General features: G+C 51.2%; 1 protein-coding gene across 2 annotated transcripts in view; it reads left to right on the top strand.

The window, feature by feature from the left end:
• LHFPL4 (LHFPL tetraspan subfamily member 4) overlaps nt 1-25,158 on the top strand; it is a 661,308-nt gene that overhangs the window by 544,409 nt on the left and 91,741 nt on the right. The gene's annotated exons all lie outside the window — the stretch shown is intronic.

The following is a 25,158-nucleotide window of genomic DNA, read 5'->3' as shown; positions in this document are numbered from 1 at the left end:
CACTATCTTGCCCCCATCACTCACGCAGCTACTGCATTGCTATGGCATCCTTAGAGGCCGACCACTATCCTGCCCCCACCACTCACTCAGCTACTGCATTGCTATGGCATCCTTAGAGGCTGACCACTATCCTGCCCCCATCACTCACTCAGCTACTACATTGCTATGGCATCCTTAGGGCCGGTCACTATCTTCTCCCATCACTCACTCAGCTACTGCATTGCTATGGCATCCTTAGAGGCCGACCACTATCCTGCCCCCATCACTCACTCAGCTACTGCATTGCTATGGCGTCCTTAGAGGCTGACCACTATCCTGCCCCATCACTCACTCAGCTACTGCATTGCTATGGCGTCCTTAGAGGCTGACCACTATCCTGCCCCCATCACTCACTCAGCTACTGCATTGCTATGGCGTCCTTGGAGGCTGACCACTATCCTGCCCCCATCACTCACTCAGCTACTGCATTGCTATCGCGTCCTTAGAGGCTGGCCACTGTCTTGCCCCATCACTCACTCAGCCACTGCATTGCTATGGCGTCCTTAGGGCTGACCACTATCCTGCCCCTATCACTCACTCAGCTACAGCATTGCTATGGCGTCCTTAGAGGCTGACCACCATCTTGCCCCCATCACTCACTCAGCTACTGCATTGCTATGGCGTCCTTAGAGCCGGTCACTATCTTTCCCCATCACTCACTCAATGGTGTCCTTAGAGGCTGGCCACTATCTTGCCCCATTACTCACTCAATGGCGTCCTTAGAGGCTGACCACTATGTTGCCCCATCACTCACTCAATGGCGTCCTTAGAGGGTGACAACTATCTTGCCCCATCACTCACTCAATGGCGTCCTTAGAGGCTGGCCACTATCTTGCCCCATCACTCACTCAATGGCGTCCTTAGAGGCTGACCAGTATCTTGCCCCATCACTCACTCAATGGCGTCCTTAGAGGCTGACCACTATCTTGCCCCATCACTCACTCAATGGCGTCCTTAGAGGCTGGCCACTATCTTGTCCCCATCACTCACTCAGCTACTGCATTGCTATGGCGTCCTTAGAGGCTGGCCACTATCTTGCCCCATCACTCACTCAGCTACTGCTTTGCTATGGCGTCCTTATGGATGACCACTATCTTGCCCCATCACTCACTCAATGGCATCCTTATGGATGACCACTATCTTGCCCCATCACTCACTCAATGGCGTCCTTAGAGGCTGACCACTAACTAGTCCCATCACTCACTCAGCTACTGCATTGCTATGGCGTCCTTATGGATGACCACTATCTTGCCCCATCACTCACTCAATGGCGTCCTTAGAGGCTGACCACTAACTAGCCCCATCACTCACTCAGCTACTGCTTTGCTATGGCGTCCTTAGAGGCCAATCACTATCCTGCCCCCATCACTCACTCAGCTACTGCTTTGCTATGGCGTCCTTAGAGGCCGACCACTATCCTGCCCCCATCACTCACTCAGCTACTGCTTTGCTATGGCGTCCTTAGAGGCTGACCACTATCTTGCCCCCATCACTCACTCAGCTACTGCATTGCTATGGCATCCTTAGAAGCTGACCACTATCCTGCCCCCATAACTCACTCAGCTACTGCATTGCTATGGCGGCCTTAGAGGCTGGCCACTATCCTGCCCCCATCACTCACTCAGCTACTGCATTGCTATCGCGTCCTTAGAGGCTGGCCACTATCTTGCCCCATCACTCACTCAATGGCGTCCTTAGAGGCTGACCACTATCTTGCCCCATCACTCACTCAGCTACTGCATTGCTATTGCGTCCTTAGAGGCTGGCCACTATCTTGCCCCATCACTCACTCAATGGCGTCCTTAGAGGCTGACCACTATCTTGCCCCATCACTCATTCAGCTACTAAATTGCTATGGCGTCCTTAGGGCCGGTCACTATCTGCCCCATCACTCACTCAGCTACTGCATTGTGGCATATATGACATCCTTAGAGGCTGACCACTAACTTGCCCCATCACTCACTCAGCTACTGCATTTCTATGGCGTCCTTAGGGCCGGTCACTTGTTGCCCCATCACTCACTCAGCTACTGCATTGCTATGGCGTCCTTAGAGGCTGACCACTATCCCGCCACCATCACTCACTCAGCTACTGCATTGCTATGGCATCCTTAGAGGCTGGCCACTATCTTGCCCCATCACTCACTCAATGGCGTCCTTAGAGGCTGGCCACTATCTTGCCCCATCACTCACTCAATGGCGTCCTTAGAGGCTGGCCACTATCTTGCCCCATCACTCACTCAGCTACTGCATTGCTATGGCGTCCTTAGAGGCTGACCACTATCTTGCCCCCATCACTCACTCAGCTACTGCATTGCTATGGCATCCTTAGAGGCTGGCCACTATCTTGCCCTATCACTCACTCAATGGCGTCCTTACGGCTGACCACTATCTTGCCCCATCACTCACTCAATGGCGTCCTTAGGGATGACCACTATCTTGCCCTATCACTCACTCAATGGCGTCCTTACGGCTGACCACTATCTTGCCCCATCACTCACTCAATGGCGTCCTTAGATGCTGACCACTATCTTGCCCCCATCACTCACTCAGCTACTGCATTGCTATGGCGTCCTTAGAGGCAGGCCACTTTCTTGCCCCTTCAGTTCCTCAATGGCGTCCTTAGAGGCTGGCCACTATCTTGTCCCTTCACTCACTCAATGGCGTCCTTAGAGGCTGGCCAGTATCTTGCACCCATCACTTACTCAATGGCGTCCTTATGGATGACCACTATCTTGCCCCATCACTCACTCAATGGCGTCCTTACGGCTGACCACTATCTTGCCCCATCACTCACTCAATGACGGCCTTAGATGCTCACCACTATCTTGCCTCCATCACTCACTCAGCTACTGCATTGCTATGGTGTCCTTAGAGGCTGGGCCTCATTACGACCCTGGCGGAGGACCATGGTGCAATTTGCACCATGGTCCATGGCGCAGAGCTGCCAACTCCGCCATGGGGGTTGGCGGACTCACCGCCCCATTCCGACCTTGGCGGGGCGGTTAGTCCCCAATCCCCATTTACCCTTCCCCATTCCCATTTTTTCCCCATAGGGTATAATGGGAGTGGGGAAGGCGTTAATTACGCCACCGTAGATTACGGTGGCGTAATTAACAAGAGGTCCCGTAGCGCCATGGATTTTTCCGCCCGGAAAATCCGGGCGTAAAAATCACCATGGCGCTACGGAAAGTCGTAATCTGGCGGAGAGGTACGCCATGCATTACGCTGGCGTAAACCCCTCTCCGCCAGGGTCGTAATGAGGGCCGCTGACCACTATCTTGCCCCATCACTCACTCAGCTACTGCATTTCTATGGCGTCCTTAGGGCCGGTCACTAGCTGCCCCATCACTCACTCAGCTACTGCATTGCTATGGCGTCCTTAGAGGCTGACCACTATCCTGCCCCCATCACTCACACAGCTACTGCATTGCTATGGCGTCCTTAGAGGCTGACCACTATCCTGCCCCCATCACTTACTCAGCTACTGCATTGCTATGGCGTCCTTAGAGGCTGGCCACTATCTTGCCCCATCACTCACTCAATGGCGTCCTTATAGGCTGGCCACTATCTTGCCCCATCACTCACTCAATGGCGTCCTTAGAGGCTGGCCACTATCTTGCCCTATCACTCACTCAATGGCGTCCTTACGGATGACCACTATCTTGCCCCATCACTCAATCAATGGCATCCTTATGGATGACCACTATCTTGCCCTATCACAAACTCAATGGCGTCCTTACGGCTGACCACTATCTTGCCCCATCACTCACTCAATAGCGTCCTTATGGATGACCACTATCTTGCCCTATCACTCACTCAATGGTGTCCTTATGGATGACCACTATCTTGCCCTATCACTCGCTCAATGGCGTCCTTAGAGGCTGGCCACTATCTTGCCCCATCACTCACTAATTGGCGTCCTTAGAGGCTGGCCACTATCTTGCCCTATCACTCACTCAATGGCATCCTTACGGCTGACCACTATCTTGCCCCATCACTCACTCAATGGCATCCTTAGATGCTGACCACTATCTTGCCCCATCACTCACTCAATGGCGTCCTTACGGCTGACCACTATCTTGCCCCATCACTCACTCAATGGCGTCCTTAGATGCTGACCACTATCTTGCCCCCATCACTCACTCAGCTACTGCATTGCTATGGCGTCCTTGGAGGCCGGCCACTATCCTGCCCCCATCACTCACTCAGCTACTGCATTGCTATGGCGTCCTTAGAGGCCGACCACTATCCTGCCCCCATCACTCACTCAGCTACTGCATTGCTATGGCGTCCTTAGAGGCTGACCACTATCCTGCCCCCATCACTCACTCAGCTACTGCATTGCTATGGCGTCCTTAGAGGCCGACCACTATCCTGCCCCCATTACTCACTCAGCTACTGCATTGCTATGGCGTCCTTAGAGACTGACCACTATCCTGCCCCATCACTCACTCAGCTACTGCATTACTATGGCGTCCTTGGAGGCCGGCCACTATCCTGCCCCCATCACTCACTCAGCTAGTGCATTGCTATCGCGTCCTTAGAGGCTGGCCACTGTCTTGCCCCATCACTCACTCAGCTACTGCATTGCTATGGCGTCCTTGGGGGCCGGCAACTATCCTGCCCCCATTACTCACTCAGCTACTGCATTGCTATGGCGTCCTTAGGGCTGGTCACTATCTGCCCCCATCACTCACTCAGCTACTGCATTGCTATGGCATCCTTAGAGGCTGACCACTATCCTGCTCACTCAGCTACTGCATTGCTATGGCGTCCTTAGAGGCTGACCACTATCTTGCCCCATCACTCACTCAATGGCGTCCTTAGAGGCTGACCACTATCTGCCCGATTAATCACTCAGCTACTGCATTGCTATGGCGTCCTTAGAGGCTGACCACTATCTTGCCCCCATCACTCACTCAGCTACTGCATTGCTATGGTGGCCTTAGAGGCTGACCACTATCCTGCCCCCATTACTCACTCAGCTACTGCTTTGCTATGGCGTCCTTAGGGCAGGTCACTATCTGCCCCCATCACTCACTCAGCTACTTCATTGCTATGGCATCCTTAGAGGCCGACCACTATCCTGCCGCCATCACTCACTCAGCTACTGCATTGCTATGGCGTCCTTAGAGGTTGACCACTATCCTGCCCCCATCACTCACTCAGCTACTGCATTGCTATGGCGGCCTTAGAGGCTGGCCACTATCTTGCCCCATCACTCACTCAGCTACTGCATTGCTATGGCGTCCTTAGAGGCTGACCACTATCCTGCCTCCATCACTCACTCAGCTACTGCATTGCTATGGCGGCCTTAGAGGCTGACCACTATCTTGCCCCCATCACTCACTCAGCTACTGCATTGCTATGGCGTCCTTAGAGGCTGACCACTATCCTGCCCCCATCACTCACTCAGCTACTGAATTGCTATGGCATCCTTAGAGGCTGGCCACTATCTTGCCCCATCACTCACTCAGCTACTGCATTGCTATGGCGTCCTTAGAGGCTGGCCACTATCCTGCCCCCATCACTCACTCAGCTACTGCATTGCTATCGCGTCCTTAGAGGCTGGCCACTATCTTGCCCCATCACTCATTCAATGGCGTCCTTAGAGGCTGACCACTATCTTGCCCCATCACTCACTCAGCTACTGCATTGCTATTGCGTCCTTAGAGGCTGGCCACTATCTTGCCCCATCACTCACTCAGCTACTGCATTGCTATTGCGTCCTTGGAGGCTGGCCACTATCTTGCCCCATCACTCACTCAATGGCGTCCTTAGAGGCTGGCCACTATCTTGCCCCATCACCCACTCAATGGCGTCCTTAGAGGTTGGCCACTATCTTGCCCCCATCACTCACTCAATGGCGTCCTTATGGATGACCACTATCTTGCCCCATCACTCACTCAATGGCGTCCTTACGGCTGACCACTATCTTGCCCCATTACTCACTCAATGACGTCCTTAGATGCTGACCACTATTCTGCCCCCATCGCTCACTCAGCTACTGCATTGCTATGGCGTCCTTAGGGCCGGTCACTATCTGCCCACATCACTCACTCAGCTACTGCATTGCTATTGCGTCCTTAGAGGCTGGCCACTATCTTGCCCCATCACTCACTCATTGGCGTCCTTAGAGACTGGCCACTATCTTGCCCCATCACCCACTCAATGGCGTCCTTAGAGGCGGGCCACTATCTTGCCCCATCACTCATTCAATGGCGTCCTTATGGATGACCACTATCTTGCCCCATCACTCACTCAATGGCGTCCTTACGGCTGACCACTATCTTGCCCCATCACTCACTCAATGGCATCCTTAGAGGCTGACCACTATTCTGCCCCCATCGCTCACTCAGCTACTGCATTGCTATGGCGTCCTTAGGGCCGGTCACTATCTGCCCACATCACTCACTCAGCTACTGCATTGCTATGGCGTCCTTACAGGCCGACCACTATCCTGCCCCATCACTCACTAAGCTACCTCATTGCTATGGCATCCTTAGAGGCTGACCACTATCCTGCCCAATCACTCAGTCAGCTACTGCATTGCTATGGCGTCCTTAGAGGCTGGCCACTATCTTGCCCCATCACGCACTCAATGGCGTCCTTAGAGGCTGGCCACTATCTTGCCCCCATCACTCACTCAGCTACTGCTTTGCTATGGCGTCCTTATGGATTACCACTATCTTGCCCCATCACTCACTCAATGGCGTCCTTATAGATGACCACTATCTTGCCCCATCACTCACTCCATGGCGTCCTTATAGATGACCACTAACTAGCCCCATCACTCACTCAGCTACTGCAATGTTATGGCGTCCTCATGGATGACCACTATCTTGCCCCATCACTCACTCAATGGCGTCCTTAGAGGCTTACCACTAACTAGCCCCATCACTCACTCAGCTACTGCATTGCTAAGGCGTCCTTAGAGGCTGACCACTATCCTGCCCCCATCACTCACTCAGCTACTGCTTTGCTATGGCATCCTTAGAGGCTGACCACTATCCTGCCCCCATCACTCACTCAGCTACTGCTTTGCTATGGCGTCCTTAGAGGCTGACCACTATCCTGCCCCCATCACTCACTTAGCTACTGCATTGCTATGGCGTCCTTAGAGGCAGGCCATTTTCTTGCCCCTTCACTTCCTCAACGGCGTCCTTAGAGGCTGGCCACTATCTTGCCCCATCACTCACTCAATGGCGTCCTTAGAGGCTGGCCACTATCTTGCCCCATCCCTCACTCAATGACGGCCTTAGATGCTGACCACTATCTTGCCCCCATCACTCACTCAGCTACTGCATTGCTATGGCGTCCTTAGGGCCGGTCACTAGTTGCCCCATCACTCACTCAGCTACTGCATTGCTATGGCGTCCTTAGAGGCTGACCACTATCCCGCCACCATCACTCACTCAGCTACTGCATTGCTATGGCATCCTTAGAGGCTGGCCACTATCTTGCCCCATCACTCACTCAATGGCGTCCTTAGAGGCTGGCCACTATCTTGCCTCATCACTCACACAATGGCGTCCTTAGAGGCTGGCCACTATCTTGCCCCATCACTCACTCAGCTACTGCATTGCTATGGTGTCCTTAGAGGCTGACCACTATTTTGCCCCCATCACTCACTCAGCTACTGCATTGCTATGGCATCCTTAGAGGCTGACCACTATCTTGCCCCTTCACTTCCTCAATGGCGTCCTTAGAGGCTGGCCACTATCTTGCCCTATCACTCACTCAATGGCGTCCTTACGGCTGACCACTATCTTGCCCCATCACTCACTCAATGGCATCCTTATGGATGACCACTATCTTGCCCTATCACTCACTCAATGGCGTCCTTACGGCTGACCACTATCTTGCCCCATCACTCACTCAATGGCATCCTTAGATGCTGACCACTATCTTGCCCCCATCACTCACTCAGCTACTGCATTGCTATGGCCTCCTTAGAGGCTGACCACTATCCTGCCACCATCACTCACTCAGCTACTGCATTGCTATGGCATCCTTAGAGGCTGGCCACTATCTTGCCCCATCATTCACTCAATGGCGTCCTTAGAGGCTGGCCACTATCTTGCCCCATCACTCACTCAATGGCGTCCCTAGAGGTTGGCCACTATCTTGCCCTATCACTCACTCAATGGCGTCCTTACGGCTGACCACTATCTTGCCCCATCACTCACTCAATGGCGTCCTTAGATGCTGACCACTATCTTGCCCCCATCACTCACTCAGCTACTGCATTGCTATGGCGTCCTTAGAGGCAGGCCACTTTCTTGCCCCTTCACTTCCTCAATGGCGTCCTTAGAGGCTGGCCACTATCTTGCCCTATCACTCACTCAATGGCGTCCTTACGGCTGACCACTATCTTGCCCCATCACTCACTCAATGGCATCCTTATGGATGACCACTATCTTGCCCTATCACTCACTCAATGGCGTCCTTACGGCTGACCACTATCTTGCCCCATCACTCACTCAATGGCATCCTTAGATGCTGACCACTATCTTGCCCCCATCACTCACTCAGCTACTGCATTGCTATGGCCTCCTTAGAGGCTGACCACTATCCTGCCACCATCACTCACTCAGCTACTGCATTGCTATGGCATCCTTAGAGGCTGGCCACTATCTTGCCCCATCATTCACTCAATGGCGTCCTTAGAGGCTGGCCACTATCTTGCCCCATCACTCACTCAATGGCATCCTTATGGATGACCACTATCTTGCCCTATCACTCACTCAATGGCGTCCTTACGGCTGACCACTATCTTGCCCCATCACTCACTCAATGGCGTCCTTAGATGCTGACCACTATCTTGCCCCCATCACTCACTCAGCTACTGCATTGCTATGGCGTCCTTAGAGGCAGGCCACTTTCTTGCCCCTTCACTTCCTCAATGGCGTCCTTAGAGGCTGGCCACTATCTTGCCCTATCACTCACTCAATGGCGTCCTTACGGCTGACCACTATCTTGCCCCATCACTCACTCAATGGCATCCTTATGGATGACCACTATCTTGCCCTATCACTCACTCAATGGCGTCCTTACGGCTGACCACTATCTTGCCCCATCACTCACTCAATGACGGCCTTAGATGCTCACCACTATCTTGCCTCCATCACTCACTCAGCTACTGCATTGCTATGGCGTCCTTAGAGGCTGACCACTATCTTGCCCCATCACTCACTCAGCTACTGCATTTCTATGGCGTCCTTAGAGGCCGACCACTATCCTGCACCCATCACTCACTCAGCTACTGCATTGCTATGGCGTCCTTAGAGGCTGGCCACTATCTTGCCCCATCACTCACTCAATGGCGACCTTAGAGGCTGGCCACTATCTGGCCCCATCACTCACTCAGCTACTGCATTGCTATGGCGTCCTTAGAGGCTGACCACTATCTTGCCCCCATCACTCACTCAGCTACTGCATTGCTATGGCATCCTTAGAGGCTGACCACTATCTTGCCCCCATCACTCACTCAGCTACTGCATTGCTATGGTATCCTTAGAGGCTGACCACTATCCTGCCCCCATCAGTCACTCAGCTACTGCATTGCTATGGCGTCCTTAGAGGCTGACCACTATCTTGCCCCATCACTCACTCAGCTACTGCATTGCTATGGCGTCCTTAGATGCTGACCACTATCCTGCCCCCATCACTCACTCAGCTACTGCATTGCTATGGCGTCCTTAGAGGCTGACCACTATCCTGCCCCATCACTCACTGAATGGCGTCCTTAGAGGCTGACCAATATCCGGCCCCCATCACTCACTCAGCTACAGAATTGCTATTGCGTCCTTAGAGGCTGACCACTATCCTGCCCCCATCACTCACTCAGCTACTGCATTGCTATGGCGTCCTTAGAGGCTGGCCACTGTCTTGCCCCATCACTCACTCAGCTACTGCATTGCTATGGCATCCTTAGGGCTGACCACTATCCTGCCCCCATCACTCACTCAGCTACAGCATTGCTATGGCGTCCTTAGAGGCTGACCACTATCCTGCCCCCATCACTCACTCAGCTACTGCATTGCTATGGCGTCCTTAGGGCTGACCACTATCCTGCCCCCATCACTCACTCAGCTACTGCATTGCTATGGCGTCCTTAGGGCCGGTCACTATCTGCCCCCATCACTCACTCAGCTACTGCATTGCTATGGCGTCCTTAGGGCCGGTCACTATCTTGCCCCATCACTCACTCAGCTACTGCATTGCTATGGCGTCCTTAGAGGCCGACCACTACCCTGCCCCATCACTCACTCAGCTACTGCATTGCCATGGCGTCCTTAGAGGCTGGCCACTATCTTGCCCCCATCACAGCTACTGCATTGCTACGGCGTCCTTGGAGGCCGGCCACTATCTTGCCCCATCAGTCACTCAATGGCGTCCTTAGAGGCTGACCACTATCCTGCCCCATCACTCACTGAATGGCGTCCTTAGAGGCTGACCACTATCCTGCCCCATCACTCACTGAATGGCGTCCTTAGAGGCTGACCACTATCCGGCCCCCATCACTCACTCAGCTACTGCATTGCTATGGCGTCCTTGGAGGCCGGCCACTATCTTGCCCCATCACTCACTCAGCTACTGCATTGCTATGGCGTCCTTAGAGGCTGACCACTATCCTGCCCCATCACTCACTGAATGGCGTCCTTAGAGGCTGACCTCTATCCGGCCCCCATCACTCACTCAGCTACTGAATTGCTATGGCGTCCTTGGAGGCCGGCCACTATCTTGCCCCATCACTCACTCAGCTACTGAATTGCTATGGCGTCCTTAGAGGCCGGCCACTATCTTGCCCCATCACTCACTCAGCTACTGCATTGCTATGGCGTCCTAGGAGGCCGGCCACTATCTTGCCCCATCACTCACTCAGGCCTCACACGTTAGCTCATGGCTTTCCTTTCCTGGCAGCGGTAAGTGGGCTCAGGGACGGAGCGTGCATTATTTGGTGCCCTACCCCTTGGGCCATGTGTGTCTGGAGTCTCATCAGTCAGCACCTTTGTCATTTGGTGTTATGCCTCTTACTGGCCTCTGCCTTTGGTCTAAAATCAAGGCCGTTTGTTTGCACTTATGTACAGCCTTAAGGCATCCCTTGGTGACCTGTCCGGCAGGGGGCAGCGTGATCATCCCTCAGGGAGCTTGCTGTGAAGGTGGAGAGACATAGCTCGCCCAAGGGTTAATGGTAGGATGGGGTCTGGTGGGCACACATCTTCACCATACCCACCAGGGATGCAGGCTTTTGGGCTTTTTCCTGGAGACCCTTGAGAGGGCAAAAGGTGGGCTTTCCCTTGTGCAATTCTTCCCAAGCACCACACACCCTCTTATACCTGCAACCTATAGCCTTTGTCACAGCAGTCGGCTGGCATGCGCCCTAGCCCATGGCATGCTACATCACAGTAAAGGTACTGGTCAATCACACTGTGACCGGCTCCGCAGCTCACCTTACACACAGGGCAGTGGCATGCCAGTATCCTTGGGCAAGACCGGAAATGCCCATAGCGCCTCAGCACAGCCTCACCAGATCCAACGTGTGGCATCCCTGGGCCTTGCTGGATAGACAGCCTAATTACTAGCCAATGAAAGCAGATAATGGCAAAGGCAATCGTTTGGGCGTTTCCAGATGTGCATTGCATTGTGCATTTTGCACATTTGTGCACACACAGAATAGGCCTAACTCTACAAGCACTTATGTTGAAGGGCCAGTCCTCACATGGCTGTGAGCTGTTAGCCGTGGCTGGCTTCTTAAATTCTGCTAATATTTTAATTCTGCAGCTGAGGCCTGAAGCCTGAGCATACACAGACTACTATAAAGGCACACACCATGCTTTGTATCCCTGTACCAGCTGGCATAGCATCATCAATAAAGTTAAAACACACCTTTAAGTTCAAAGTACACAGGGCCATACACAATGGCCAACAGTGTAAACCCTAACAGTCTGTTTAGTACAGGGCCAGAAGGTGGGACCATAGGCAGGCATACATTATATGAGACCGTTGGCCAAACTCTCTACTACAGGGCCAGAAAGTAAATGATATAGGAGACCATTGGCCAAACTCTCTACTACAGGGCCAGAAAGTAAATGATATATGAGACCATTGGCCAAACTCTCTACTACAGGGCCAGAAAGTAAATGATATATGAGACCATTGGCCAAACTCTCTACTACAGGGCCAGAAAGTAAATGATATATGAGACCATTGGCCAAACTCTCTACTACAGGGCCAGAAAGTAAATGATATATGAGACCATTGGCCAAACTCTCAAATGGGCACAAATGAGGAGATGCGCTAGAGTTGAAAATGCTCTCTGTCCTCACAGGGAATTTGAACATGTGCAACACATATGTGCACATTCAAAGGCCCTCAATTACCACCTTTGAACATCTGGGAAATGTTTTAAAGAATGCCCCAAATTCAAGGAAGGGATGTGCTTTAAAATGTATTTCTTTATTTATTTATTTAATTTGTATAGCACACAAAATCCCGAGGCATCAAGGGACCGGTTACATGGTAGAAAGTGAATGTAAAGCAGCAGAGACAAACGCAATCTTTTTAGGATGTGGAAAAGGCAAGGTTGACATCCTGTGAGAATTGGAGAGTCTTAGGTTTTTTTCGGGAGACCCAGTACGAGTGCTTCGATCTTAGGTGAAGTGGTAGGGATGGGCCACTACTTAGTGTCAATCACTGGGAAACTCATCCCTCCCGACCTCTTTAGTCTGAATCTAGGCGGGATGAGACAGTGCGAGTTGATGGTGCGGGAGGGTCTTGTGGATTGTGCATTGCTGATCTTTTGTGAGAGGTACTTTGGAGCAGTGTTCAAGGTGCATTTATCTGTAAGAGCAAGAGTTTCAAAATGGCGCACTCGTGACTTGGGAGCCAATGAGCAATTTTTCTAGGAGCTGTGATGTGCTCTCGTTTGGAAATGTTCAGAGGCGCCCTGAGGGCATTGTTTTGAAACACCTGCAATCTGCTAATGGCTCGAGCGGAGGTGCCGGCAGTTGTTTGTTGAGAGAAAGAGTCTTCAGCCATTGATAAGCTAAGTGGTGTAGACATCAGACGGGTCAATAGCGTTGACCTGTCTCATTAACGACAGGGTGGAGTCAAGGTAAATGCCAAGGGTCTTGACCTCGTGTGACACTGGGATGGTGATGCCGTTGATGATGAAAGATTTTTAGGCTGGGTCAAGTTTGCTAAGTAGAGTGTGTGAGCCGACCAGAAGAATTTCCGTCTTGTGGTCATTTGGGCAGAGCATATTGCTTAGCCATCCATGCTTGGATAGTTTGATGACTGAGAGCAGTGATTTAGAATCAGTAGAGTAGTTTCCTGTTAGAGGAAGGGAGAAGTTGAGTGTCATCGGTATAGGTAGTGTAGGATATGCTTAGGTCATCAAGGAGGTCAAAGAGGGGCTTAGTGAAAATATTGTATAGTGTGGGCCAGACACAGGAACCTTGAAGAACCCCGCAGTAGGCAGGGGCAGGGTGTCAAGAATTCACTGCCAGCCGCAATGCTAACAACATCATACAGCATTGCTGCACCTAAAACATGAATGACAACCTGGGCTAAACTTGTACACAAGCATCACTCCGAGATGGCTGCCCGTTAGAAGAGCTGGACATTTATGTCCTCGGTCTTACGGAGACATGGTTCACGGCTAGCTCTGTCACGAGCTTTGACACTCTTCTCCCTGACGGCTACAAATCCCCTCTACACCCAGATCCACTCGACCTGGAGGTGGCGTAGCCCTGATCGTTCCTGAGTGGATTCCTGCCACTATCATTCCAACTCAGATTTACTCCTCTTTCGAATGCCTTGTCTGCAGGCGCTTAATCTCTCCTAGCCACTCCCTTACTGTTGCTACTCTCTACCGGCCCCCTAGGCAAATCACCTCTTTTCTCTCTGAGTGGGCTGATCTCTCCTCCTCCCTCCTGGCCCCAACCACTCAACTCCTCCTTTTTGGTGACCTCAACATCCACCTCGGTTATCCCTGTCCCTCTTCTCTGCTCTTTAGCGACCTCTGTGATTCCCTCTCCCACTTTACCCTCCCCTCTGCCCCGACGCACACTACAGGACACACACTCGATGTCTTGATCTCCTTTGGCCTCCCCCTCTCTATCCCTCTGACCACTCCTCTCTCCTGGGGTGACCACTGCCTTCTCTCCTCTCATCTCTCCCACTCTTCCCCTCAAGCAAAGCCCACCCCAACACTTCCACCTACCTTCTCGGACATCCGACCTATGAAGTGTGTGTCAGTTGAGGCTTTTGCTGCCACCTTCCCCCCGCCCCTCCTCTGGCTGACTCGCCCCCAGATACAGCCCTGTCCCTTCTCTACTCCTCTATTTCTGATACTCGTGATGCTCTTGGCCCTGTCATGAGGTTCCGCTTGAAGTCCAAAATCAAGTGCAATTCCTGGTATGACTCCAACCTAGCTACACCTAAACGTAAGTGTAGGGCGGCTGAGAGGAAATGGGGGGCTTCTTGTTCATGCTCTGACAAACTGGCCTGTCGCCTGCTACAAAGACAATACTGACTCTCTGTCTGCACCAAGAAGAGAGTCCACATTCAAGCCCGTGTCTCTGCGGCATCTAACAACTCTCCGAACTCTTTAAAATCTGCAAGGAGCTTGCCAACCCTGCTGCAGTCTCTACCCCTCCTCCTGCCTCGCAGGCTCTCTGCAATGCCCTTGCCTCTCACTTTATCTCATAAACCCAGGACATCTTGTCCACCCTCCCATCCCCCTCCTATCCCCTTTCTGTCTTTGCCCACTGCCTCCCCTCTAATCACCCCCCACCCTCCCTCTCTTCCTTTTCTCTTTTCTCCCCTGATGTGGTCGCTAGACAAGTCCGGTCTATGAAAGCCTCATCAAAACAGGTTCATCCCTCTTCTTCTAAAACCATCAATGACCACATTGACACCCTCACCCCGGCCCTTGACAATTTTTTCAACCACTCCTTTGCCTCAGGATCCTTCCCCTCCTTTCTTAAGCACTCCCTTGTGCATCCTCTTCTCAAGAAACCACAGCTGATCCTTCCTGTCCGGCTAACTATCGGCCAATTTCTATTACTCCCTTTCTGGGCCAAACTCCTGGAAAAGCTGGCCATCTCTCAGCTTAACCTTAATTCTGATTCTGTTGGCTGTCTCCACGACCACCAGTCTGGCTTCAGAGCAGCCAGAAGCATGGAAACTGCTCTCCTGAACATCCGTGAAGATCTGCTCTCCAACTCTGACTCCAACATTCCCTCTGTCCTCATCCTACTAGATCCCTCTTCTGCCTTCAACACAGTCAACCATACCATCCTGCTCAACCATCTCTGTGATAACCTGGGTATCACTGATCAGGCTCTTGCCTGGCTGACCTCCTTCCTCTCTGACCTACCCTTCCAGGTCCAATTGGGGTCCTTCCTATCATCTATCTTCCTCTCTACCTGTGGGGTTCCCCAGGGGTCTAACCTCTCGCCCTGGCTTTTCAACCAATACCTGGCAACTCTCCCCCACTGCATTATCATTTTCTGCTCAAATTTCCATTGCTACGCTGATGACACTCAACTCATTTTCAGGCTGCCCTCGGCCACCTCCTCTCCCTCTCTCATCTCTGATTGCCTAACTGCCATTCAAGATTGGTGTGCCGCCAACGATCTCTGTCTGAATGCCAGCAAGACGTAGCTCCTCCTCATCAGCACACCTTCACCACCCTTTTCCCTCACTCTCTGGCTGGCCTCCCTTGGCCCCTCTCCCGCCCCCACCTGCGAGGCTAAGAACCTCAGCGTCATCTTTGACTCCACACTTTCCTTTTCTGGCCACATCTCTGAGGTCTCTAAAAAGTCAAACTTCCTGTAGCACCTCCTCAGAAGTACTCTGCCTTTTCTCTCCTTCCCCCAGAAGCTCACTGTCTCCCAAGTTCTCTCTTGGCACTGTGCACCTGGCCACCCTCTGTCCCCTGGGCCCAGGTACCTGCTCACCCTGCCACTCTCCTGCAAAGCCTCTTGGCCACCCCTTGCACTTGGGAGTGTATCTGTACCCATACAGTCCCCCCACCCTACTTGTTTCCTCTTTTCCTGCACTTATCATACCTTCCCAGTCTTCTGCCGTAAACACAGCACTTGCCACTTGCTGGCTGCACTACCACTGCTTATTGCCTCCATTATCTATTTATTTGTATTTAATATTTATCTGTTCTCCTCTGCTCAGCACTTTTCACTCTCCCCCTCTCATCCCTTGCGCATTCTCAATGTCACTGGGCCTAGTAAGATCGTTGTCGTGTTCTCCCCTGTTCCTCTCCCTTGCCTTGTTGTGCTCTGAAACCCTTGTGAATGAGCGCGATACAAATAAAATATCATTTCATATCATATCATACATACAATTATCACCCAATTATCACCCAAATGAAGTTGGTACTTGGTTATCTACCTCAGTAGGATGAAAGGCTCAGTTGGCCGCACCGGGATTCAGTCCAGCGACCTGCAGATCACAGCATTGAGTGCTCAACTCGCTGAGCTATATTGCTGGCTCGATAGCTGTTGTTGCAGCAGGATGAGCACACTGTGCTGTAACAATATCCAATGATAGGTTATCAGCCACGCCTGTGCAAAAGTGGCATCACTGGGCATGCAAACATGCTAGTGTTAAGTGATACTAGATGGCTCCATAGCGTGCAGGCCACATGCCGAGTTCTGGCTGAGAAATACTCGAGCAGCATTCGTGCCTCGCCATTCATATCTCGAACAACTAAGGTAGCTGCCCAACTGAGTCCTCACCTGCAAGTTTCCAATTTAATACAGGGCTTAAATACCATGCATACCTCGAATCTTCCAACAGAGTGAGGATGCCAGTAAGAAATGTAGTAATGGCACACGCAGATCCCTGTGGACGATTAGGTGATGGCTGTTCCAGCATAACAGAGCAAGCTTTGTGTAGATTAAATCACATCGTATGGCTTCAGTGTTGGGTCCCCGTGCAAACTTTCCATTAACTATTTAATTATGACTTCTCGTGCGTCAGTCCGACCCCCGAAGCACCACTCTCCCTATTAAGAGGAGACAGAGGGAAAACAAGAGAGAAAGTGAGACAAAGGAGACAAAGAGGAAGATTTAGATGGGGAACAGTAGAAAATGTAGATGAAGCGATACTGGGGGTGAAAGATACACTGTGAGTGATTGGCTAGGATTAGGATGGAAACAGGGACTAGGACGAGGGACTAGGCCTAAAATGAAGGACTGGGATGAGTTACTAGGAAAAGGAAGATAAAGAGGGACTAGATTGAGGCACGAAGAAGAGGGACTGGGATGAGGGACTAGGAAGAGGGACTAGGAAAATGAAGAGAGTCTAGGATTGTGGACTGTGCTGAGAAAGTTGGGTTAAGACAAGGACGAGGAAGTAGGAGTAAGAAGAGGCACGGGGACAAGGATGAAGGATGAGGGAGTGGGATGAGAAAGAGGAATGATATGAGGAAGAAGGACTAGAAAGGGGATGAGGGGCTAGACAAATTAAGAGGGTCAATGCAAGGGACTAGGAAGAGGGAGACTGATGTGGGAGAGGGACAAGGATTGTCGTGGACCTGTGTCACCTCAACCAATCCATCGGATTGCAGAAACCTTTCAAGGCTGTAGCCTGCTACCACTCAACATCTTTAAGTCAATGTTCATCCACCAGGATAGTGGCAGGCGTCCAAAAAGCAGCCTCTGAGGGCATCCCCTGGCTATCAGCGGAATCCAAGGCTGTTGCATAAGAGTGTGGCATTCCTTCTTGGTGTGCCAGAGTGAAATGTTCCGTTGACCTTTCACAAGAGCAAATTCACCTTTTCTGTTGTTGGGGGGCCATCAACCACGTAGACATACCAAAGTGTGCTAGAATAAAGGACTTACATTTGTTGATGCTGGTGTGCGTGTGCGCGCGCGTGCGCGCGCAGTGCAAACACATCCTACCTCTAGGGATGAGTCTGCCACATTCCACTCAGAAGATTGGTCGTTATTAGCATCCAGGGTGTCATTGCGAACAGAAATGACTTACAAAGTAGGCAACAAAAGAGAGCAGAGGCAGTCACAGGGAAAGGTGCCTTTGCACAAGGGCATTGCTCGATTAGATGAGGCATACCGTATGATGAAGGGGCAAGAATGCAAACCTATACAGGGGACAGGGACTGGAGGACATAGCAATATTTTTTTTTATCGACAGCTTGAGGGAAGTATTTGCTCAATAACAATTACATAGAGTGGTCCTAAGGGTAAAACGCCAGAGAGGTGGGTCAGGTGGTTTGATTGGATGAGAACGGGAAGGGTTTGGGGGCCTCCTTCCATCATTAGGAGGTGGAATTTGAGCGTTGAATGAGAGAGAAGACAGCGCCGCTGGCTTGTACGCTTCTCCACCAAATCAAACTATTGCTTGCACTTCAAACCAGCTTTTGAAGAGTTCCACTTAAGAGATGGATTTAATGGCTGAGGGGAGATTATACCAGTGGAGTGGAGCAAGTGGGGAAAAGGAGCAAAAATATGAGGTGGCATGAGGGGGCAGAGGCCTCATAGTCTGTGAAGAAATGACAAAGCTTGGAATTGAGAGACATCAGCAGAGACAGAGGAGGAAACAGAGCAGTTCCTCTGGGGGGATAGCATGGGCTGGTGGGTCCTTGATCCTTTGTGAGTGCAAGCGCAGAGAGGGATCAAGATGAGTGTAAGAGGAGGATTTGTCTGTGGCGAGAGCTGTGGGCAGGTTCAGTAGATAGCTCTTGTAGGAAGCCGGCGTTAGCAAGGAATTGTTCTTTGCTCCAGTGGCATAAGCAGCAATGGCTGGTTGCCCTCCGCGGCTGGATGGCTGGCGAGATCCATAGTTGAGGAGGCAGATGGGGGGATAAAGGAGCAGGAAGATCATTGGAGGCGGTGGAGAGTGCAGAGCTGAATTCAATAAAGGTCGGATCAATACAGCAAGCAAGTGGAGGCCAAAACACTTGGAATGAGGTGTTGGCTTGGTTGCAGCAGGTGACCATAGAGTCAGGGTTGAATTTGCATGTGGTGATAGTTGAGAGAGAGGGAGGTGGGAGAGTGAGTGAGTAATAGAGATGGTGAGGTGACTGAGAGAGTAGTCGGGCGGAGTCAATTGTGGGAACATAGGAAACCAAGCTGGAAGGTAGGGATATGAGATTGAGGGAGTTGCCTTGGACGGGGGTTGGAATGTTATGTAGGTCGACTCGTGAGTTGTCAAGTGATTGAAGTCAGGTTTGAGCTCTTGGGCATTACACATAATGTAGAGGTTCCGTGTTATGTCAATTTGGACATCAAATGGGAGACATTTGATTAAAAGGCCAGAATCAAAGAAGAAGAGGTTGATGGTTATAGATGAGTAAGAGAGATAGGAGCAAGGAGGAGGGAGTGAAGGTAGATAGGTAAAGGGGTGCCGATACTACATCCTTGCTAATCATGAGGCAAACACTGCCACCTTTTTGTGGGAGTCACAAGGGGAATGAGGATAAGCAAAGGTTGGTGTGATGGGCTACCAGGATGACGGTATCATTGGGGGATAGGCACCGCCAAGAGTCTGGGGTGATGGGCACCAAAATGGTAGGGAAGAAAAGAGGTTTTTGCAAGACTATTTGGTAGGCCTAGCCAGAGGTTTGTGAGGGGAGGGGGCAGCGGTGCTAGTTGCGGAAGTAGAGGTAGAGAGGCAAGTAGACTGGCTAAGGTTGGATTGGGGGACGTGGGCCTAAAGAGCAGCTCGAGCGGTGTTAGGTAGGAGAGTGAAGGATAGCGAAGGGGCAATGGGCGTGTGTCTTACTGTGGCAGTGGTAATGCTTGCGGGAGTCTGAACAACAGGACAGCTGTGGAATTAGGACACTCAACTTGCACACTGTGAATTATGGCTGGGCACAGCCACACATCCTTTTGCACTAGAGCAGTCCAGTTCACAATGGTGCAGCGTAATGTGACTGCAAGCGTAAGCGCTTGGCGCATACACGCTCACAGGCCAGAGCAAAGGAATCTGGGGATAGGCAGGATGTCGGTCAGTTGATAGTTTCCTTCCGTTGTGGTGGTCCTGCAGGAGTAGTCACCCATCTGAAATTATATTTTCAACATGCTGACTCCTCTTCTTCAGAGCCTCTCAGGTTGGCTTTAGGACCAGTAATGGAGCAGAGTTCCCTGTGTTCTGTGTTGTGCATGATTCGCTGTTAGCCATGGACAGAGGCTAGATTTCAGTTCTTGTCATATTGTGCCGATCAGCGACCTTTGACACCATTGAACATGGTAGATGTTTCGTTCACCTTCAGGACCTGGCAGGGATTGGTGAAACCATTCTTGAATGACTCTCCACTGCCCTACAGTTCAGGGCAAGCTGTTGAATGAGGGTTTCCTATATCTCACCGAGGGCCCTTGTGCCTTATGGGGGCCCCTTTGCCCTAGTGTTCCATTTCTACATCAGACCTCTGGATATTATCATATGAAAACATGTAATGTCATCAGTACACTGATGTCACACAGATGTATCTTTCATTCCAACACATCCCTGAGTCAGTCCTGGAATCCTGACCAACCTGCCTGACCACATTCAATCCTTGAAACTGGCTAAAGTTGAATCCACAGATACAGGAATAGCTACAATGGCTTATGAAAGCCACCTCAGGTTTGTCCAGGGAGGGTGTGAGCTGCCATTAATCGTTGGTTTAGGACCCTTCCCAGTCACATAGCTGCTCAGTCTTGCCACCCTTTTTGTCCATGGCCTTATTGGTTATTTCTACCTCTAATCCTGACATTTAGTCTACCGACCTATCATTGAATGGTATCCAGTGATATTATCTCTGGAAATAACATCAAGGGTGACTCGATATTCTTTTAAAGGCACTACTGTGAGGAATTCGACCAACCGCACGGTGGGTGTGCAATCGCCTGGGCTTTTTTTGAATTTTTTAAAATGAAATTGAATGATGGTAGATAAACCTCCAGAAAATGTGTGGGGCTCATCCGCACACATTTTCCTACGCGCACCGCAAGACAGACGCATAGACCTGCTTACCCTGGGTGGACACAGCCTACAGCCGCAGACCCCCCTGTCATATTTAGTTAGGATATGATAGTAGGGGCCTCATCACGAGTTGGGCTGTATTCCCGGCTGTAATACTGCCGACTGTAATAGCCAGATCACGGGTTGAGCCTTAACGGTAAATCCCCATTCCTGATTGGGTCCATTGGATTCAATGGGGAATTTTCGGTGATAATACTGTGGGCTAAAACAGGTGGCTGTAATACTGCCAAAAACAGGGATTTTCACCTCCAGAAAAAAGCTGGCAGTAAAACAGCCGATTTAGCGCCTAACTCGTGATAGGGCCAGCCCTTAAATGCGGCAGTAATACGGTTATCACCACATTTAAGGGCTACAGCCCAACTCGTGATGAGGCCCTAGGAGTACATGATGTGTCACCATGGCCAGTCTGATTAACTAACAAAGACTCCATGGACCCACCCTGTCCTTTTATTGGGCCCTGCAGCTGGTGGCAGCGATTGACATACAAATAGAATCCCACATAGGGACTGGCTGCATATGTTAACAAGGGAGACATGAAACCCCAACAACTTTTCATATGAAACTGTGTCAACCTGAAGCCAGCTCCCACCCTCGTTATCAATTGGCAGTAAGCTGTCATGTCTGGGACTGTCTGTTTACAAAAGTTCATCCCGCAGGGGGAACCCATTAATAATGTACGAGGATGTCATTTTCAGGAGCGAGAGAGTCTGATCTTTCCACAGATTCAAGGGAGACCTGCTGCTTTAATCAGGAACCACAGAGAGCTCCATTAACCAGGGAGACCCTTTGATCCAAAACAGACAGGAAGATCGGTGGGACTTTGTATTACATGTTTTAACCCCTTTACCTTTTCTGTTGCATAGCACTCTGGTTTTGACCTCACACATATAGGAGAAGGTTGGTGGGGACTCAGGATTGATTCATTAAGGTAGGCATAGCCTACACCAATCACTCTTTTGGCAGATCATCTGAAGGCTTCACCAGAAGCAGACAGATGAACTCATCATTGGACCCTGGCTGAAGGTATAATCTGCCTTACATCTTCTGCCAGTGAAGGAAGAGCAGGACCTCCAAGAGGGAAGCAAGATCCCTCCCTTAAACATCTCCCAGGGAGCAGAGGGAGATACCAAGTCCAGAGGACCCTCCAGCAGCTCCAGAACTGGTACCCAACCAGCACACAGCATGCCCTGCTAGACTCTGCAGCAAGCCACCTAGGTGGGAAGTGCCAGCGAGTCTCTGAACCTGAAACGAAGGACAAGGCAGCTGCCTGCAACACACTCCCCAGCTTTGGGCCATCCGCCTTAAAGGACGTCACAAGCCCAGTGAAGAAGGTAGAAGTGCATCGACGAGCATCTACCAACATACGCCTTATGGGACATATTCGAGCCAGTCAATTCTCTCTAGCTGCAATCGACTACAACGCTGACTGTTGTTATGCCGCAGTCATTTAAAGCTGTCTGAGACATCTCGACCGATGCTTCAGGACCACTGACCAGCACTGCGAGAACGATTCCTGATTCCTGAAGCCGTCCACCCAGCTTTGCTTGCTGAACTGTTTTCCGCCTGATACCTGCAGCTGTCTCCCGCCATGAAATTTGTCACAGAAGCTGCAAAGTGCCCTGAACCCGACCTAACCCTGTCGAGCACCAACAACACCTACAAGCACAAGGTACATTGTAGCTCTGTCCCCCTGGTCCTTCTCTGAAAGTCCCTAGAGCATTTTGTAAGATCCATTGCTCCCTTTGTGCTGAAGCCAAGTATCATTGAACTGTTGCAATGAACTACTTTACCAACCACCCTCCTGTCAGTATCCAGAGTGCATCCCTTTTCCTTTTTGGAAACTGTCTGCCCTCTGCATTCCTTTACAGTGTGGGTTGTATTTCATAGTGTTGCTAAAACTGTCTGTACCTGAGTGATTTGCAAATGGCTGGACCCCATTTGCAATCACGCAGACGTGCTAAAGAAAAGTGATCTGGAGGGTTGCCCAGAGCAATACCACAGGTTCAGATTAATTCAAAACCTTCCAGCCATCACCTTTCTGTTTTGCTAAAGATACCCCGAGTGGGACAGGTATGCCCAGACGGGCCTAGAGACCCAAGCTACTCCTCACTGATGACGCCCAACAAGGCTGAAACATGTCTGGGATGCTTGTGGTCTCGTGCAGAAGGATGTGACCTAGCAGTTCCGGCTGGACTGCCACTTTTGGGGTGGGACCAAGCCTGATTTGCATATAGTCTTTCCCCTTCTGTAATGGCTTGGCAGACTGAAGAACGATGGTCTGGAGGGTTGCTCAGAGCAATGCCAGAAGTTCAGATTAATTTGAAACCTTCCAGCCATCACCTCTTTTGTTTGGCACTAAATAAATCCCAGCAGACACAACAACAAAAACGGACCATCCCCGGCTAAAACAGATATGTTTTTAGAGCATGATGAAACAGTCGATGATCTGCGGTAGCCCGAGGTGCCCACGGCAGCTGAGTCCACAAAACAGCAGCTGCAACCGAGAAGGAACATCCGCCCAGCCGGGAGCGACTAACGCAAGGAACCTGCAGAAGAAGAGACTCTTGCGAACGGAGAGTCCGAAATGGAGTATAGGGACGGAACTTGGATTGCATACATTCTCCGCCAAACCCATAAAAGGCGCGATGAACAATGCATAAAGTTTCACAATGGATGCGGCCCTGGACCGGGAGCCAGTGGAGCGATAGGGGCAGTGTGGGCCTGTTAGGGGGATTGCGTCGCATCTCTGGCCGCCAGGTGTTGCAGGACCTGCAGGTGCAGAATAAGATATGCCGGCTGGGCTAGGAACAAATAATTGCAGTAATCCAGGATGCCCAAAACCAAGGAAGCTACCACCGGGGCACGCATGCGGGCTCACAAGTGTGGAAGAACCTCCCGAAGAAACCTTTGTTGAAAGTGGCCAGGCTTGCATGCAGCACTGCTCTGAGGCTCTGCAGAAAAGGAAGTTGTAGGGATCTCTTGACGAATCTAACATGCAGAAAGCAGAGCTTTGTGTGGTCTGCACTGGCGATCGTTGGTTTGTCACGCGACGTCTTAGAACATATTACCCCGCTTTGTGTGGTCTGCACTGGCGATCGTTGGTTTGTCGCGCGACGTCTTAGAACATATTACCCCGCTTTGTGTGGTCTGCACTGGCGATCGTTGGTTTGTCGCGCGACGTCTTAGAACATATTACCCCGCTTTGTGTGGTCTGCACTGGCGATCGTTGGTTTGTCGCGTGACGTCTTAGAACATATTACCCCGCTTTGTGTGGTCTGCACTGGCGATCGTTGGTTTGTCGCGTGACGTCTTAGAACATATTACCCCGCTTTGTGTGGTCTGCACTGGCGATCGTTGGTTTGTCGCGCGACGTCTTAGAACATATTACCCCGCTTTGTGTGGTCTGCACTGGCGATCGATGGTTTGTCGCGTGACGTCTTAGAGCATATTACCCCGCTTTGTGTGGTCTGCACTGGCGATCGTTGGTTTGTCGCGTGACGTCTTAGAACATATTACCCCGCTTTGTGTGGTCTGCACTGGCGATCGTTGGTTTGTCGCGTGACGTCTTAGAACATATTACCCCGCTTTGTGTGGTCTGCACTGGCGATCGTTGGTTTGTCGCGCGACGTCTTAGAACATATTACCCCGCTTTGTGTGGTCTGCACTGGCGATCGTTGGTTTGTCGCGCGACGTCTTAGAACATATTACCCCGCTTTGTGTGGTCTGCACTGGCGATCGTTGGTTTGTCGCGTGACGTCTTAGAACATATTACCCCGCTTTGTGTGGTCTGCACTGGCGATCGTTGGTTTGTCGCGCGACGTACCAGCTGGCCTTCAGCTTTTTTCAGGGAACAGAGCCATTCAATCTTAAGACTTGTGTGGTGCAAAAATATAAACTAGACCGAACCCAAGGCCCAGAGAGGGGGCGCAACATGATATCCCAACCGCATTTCTTCTGATGCTGGAAGGTTATTCCTGCTCGGATGCGGTTTCAGAGTCTTGGAATGTTCTACCCCTTGTCACCCCCCCCACCATGAGAAGCTCAATAATATCACCTCTCAACTTGCAATTGCTGCATGGCTCTTTCTTTGCACTTGGCTTTT

Source organism: Ambystoma mexicanum, chromosome 2p (assembly GCF_040938575.1).
Source record: "Ambystoma mexicanum isolate Mex_15411 chromosome 2p, UKY_AmexF1_1, whole genome shotgun sequence".
NCBI lineage: Eukaryota > Metazoa > Chordata > Amphibia > Caudata > Ambystomatidae > Ambystoma > Ambystoma mexicanum.
Note: the sequence above shows the minus strand (reverse complement) of the source record. Positions and strands in the feature narration are given on the sequence as shown.